This window comes from Grammomys surdaster, unplaced genomic scaffold (genome assembly GCF_004785775.1).
Source record: "Grammomys surdaster isolate TR1022 unplaced genomic scaffold, NIH_TR_1.0 264, whole genome shotgun sequence".
Taxonomy (NCBI): Eukaryota; Metazoa; Chordata; class Mammalia; order Rodentia; family Muridae; genus Grammomys; species Grammomys surdaster.
This window is the reverse complement of record NW_021604705.1, coordinates 2,207,531-2,210,058: the sequence shown is the minus strand read 5'-3', so window position 1 is coordinate 2,210,058 and position 2,528 is coordinate 2,207,531. Positions and strand designations below refer to the sequence as shown.

At 44.3% G+C, this 2,528-nt stretch overlaps 1 protein-coding gene across 2 annotated transcripts in view; it reads right to left on the bottom strand.

Moving 5' to 3' along the window:
• Positions 1-2,348, bottom strand: part of Slc25a40 (solute carrier family 25 member 40) — a 31,360-nt gene extending 29,012 nt beyond the window's left edge. For both annotated transcript variants that reach the window (XM_028776086.1, XM_028776087.1), the window contains exon 1: positions 2,187-2,348. The gene's annotated coding sequence lies outside the window, so the exon portion shown is untranslated. The remainder of the gene's footprint in view (positions 1-2,186) is intronic.
• Between the last annotated feature and the right edge of the window lie 180 nt (positions 2,349-2,528).

Genomic DNA, 2,528 nt, shown 5'->3' with positions numbered 1-2,528 from the left:
AAATAAAATAAAATAAAATAAAATAAAATAAAATAAAATAAAATAAACAAGTCAAACGAGTTGGACGCACAAAATTCTGCCCAATGTTTTCCATGTTTCCTTAACAGAATGACTTAATACAGTTTCTTACTATAAATAACTCTGGTCCCATTCATTTATTCTTGTATATAAAGCCTTCTTTACATCTTAAGGACTCTATTAAAGTCCATTTTCAAGATCTTTAGGCTGGGTATGGTGATCATTCCTGTAATTCCAGCACTTGGGAGGCTGATGAAAGTATTTCTATTGAATTCAAGGTCAGCCTGGGCTGGACAGTAAGTCCCAGGCTAGGCTGGACTACAAGGGAGACCATCTCAAAATGAGAAATAACAAAAACATAAACCACCTTCTTATATAGACCTGGTTACTGACAGGAAGTAAAGAGACTTCTGCTTTTATACCGAGTCCTTCATCCTGTGGCACCTGTAAGATTTGGGTTCCATCTGATACTGGGTGGTAGACTGAAAAATCACTAACTAGGTGGTGAGTAGATGTTTTGCTTATTCATAGTTTGGAATTATCCCTTACATAACACATAAGGGCGAGTCTAACACCGTTCCAACTCTTTCATTGTCCTATCTCAGAAGAAATATAAATCACCTTTCACAAGAGCATAAAACGACTTCAGTTTTCATGATTTTCCAAAGAATCTTTCCCATATCCTGAAATCTTCAAAAAAAAGAAAGAGAAAAAGAAAAGGAAAGAAAGCCAACCCATCTTCCCTTCTATCACTTTTCTTCAGTGTGTTCAACCTGTGACTTCAAGTCTAGTACTTAGCTATATTACCATTCAAATTGTAATTACCCCTATAATCATTCTAACCGCCTTTAAGGAAGTGAAAGGCATCTCCCACTTCAGAAACATAGCCTCTTCAGGTTTTAGCTGGTTTGAACTATGCAGGGGACAAAGTTGTGCAAGGGTCATTAACACAAAGGTAATTAAGAGTTCTTACAGTTCCAGGCCCATACTATGCTTTCAAGAATATTCCCCCTTACTCCCCCTAACAGCTAAGAATCAGTGGCCCATTTCAGACTAAATTAGAGCCTCGGAATTATCCAATTCCTAGATTAGCGAAACAGGGACCACCTCAATTCTGTACGAAAATGTCATGCCTTCCCATCATTAAGTTTTGCTCCCAGGCTCTTCAACTCCTCAGCTTGCTCTCCGTTTCTTCACTCTCATTTCCTTATCCCGACTCTCCAGTCCAGGTCTGGTCTCACAAGCCCTACTCCAAGGAATTCTGCCCTCCCTCAGGGCTTTAATTCTACTCAGTGTTAACGTTTATCAAACATGGAAATTCTGTGTTCTTTCTGTAGTTTACACTTTGAAAATTAAATCTCTCCCCGCCAAAAAATATTTTTAAATGTTTGCTCAAACTATATCTCCTCCTTCTCAAGATCTATTAAGTATGTGTGTATAAATTCAAATTTGCCAGTACAATGTCTCTTAACAGATATTTCCTTTTCTGGTTCCCTCTTTCAGACATTTCTTGTGATTACAAATTATCTCCAAATGTCTTAAGCAGTTTAATAAAGATAGACAGTTCCAAGATTGTCACTCCAGCCTCCACCCTTAACCTGTTCAAAACAAAATCATTCCTTCCAGCAATCCTAATCCATCTTGATGTCATCTTTGGCTAATAGTCTTACAATTCACCTATCTGTGCCTGAATATAATTATTTGCACTGACTAGTATCAAAAATCAATACTATAAGGAGTGTCTACCATAGCCAGGAGTTAAGAAATGCAGAACAGTACAAAACATAACGTCTGTAAGGGTGAGAGCAGTAGTATACTCCAAACAAGTTTTGTAAGGCATTTTCTCACTTACAAAGCAAAATTAAAACAAATCACAGACACTTGAATTTCGTCTTGACCATAATCCCGTAACTATTCGCGTTTTACAGATGAAAAACCCTGAGACTTTATTTTCCACTCTTTTGTTGCTGCAAAAAAGAAAATTGTACACACGGAGAGAAAGAACAGGTCTGAACAGAACAAAAGTACCCAAGGGGCTGCGAGAGTCGGGTCCGGCGGGTGAACCCCGGCCCCGCCGCCACCACGGCCACCCCGGATCTCTGCGGCCTCTGCAGGTCTGCGGGAGCCCAGGGCCGGGCCCGCGTCCCACACGGGGTTAATTGGAGTACCTGGTGGCGAGACGACTGCAAGGCCGGGGTCCCAGCAAACCTAGCCGGTGATGACGGCAATGCGGTGAAGCCACCTAGGCTACCTGCGTCCACTACCCGGGCTGCCCCACACTTCCAAGTCTGCAGAGCGGCGCCGGAACTCGAGGAGGAGGCCGGAGGACAGGGGGCTGAGGCACCGCGAGCCCGCGCGCTGCGGGCGGGGCGGGGGCGGGGTCACCGTCCGGGGGCGGGGCCCGCGGCGCGCGAGGCGGGGCAGGTGGAGCCTGCGCGAGGCCGGCCCCCGCGTAGGAAGGGCGGGGAGCGCGTCTGGGCGCCGCGGTCGCGTGACGCGTTTTCAAATCT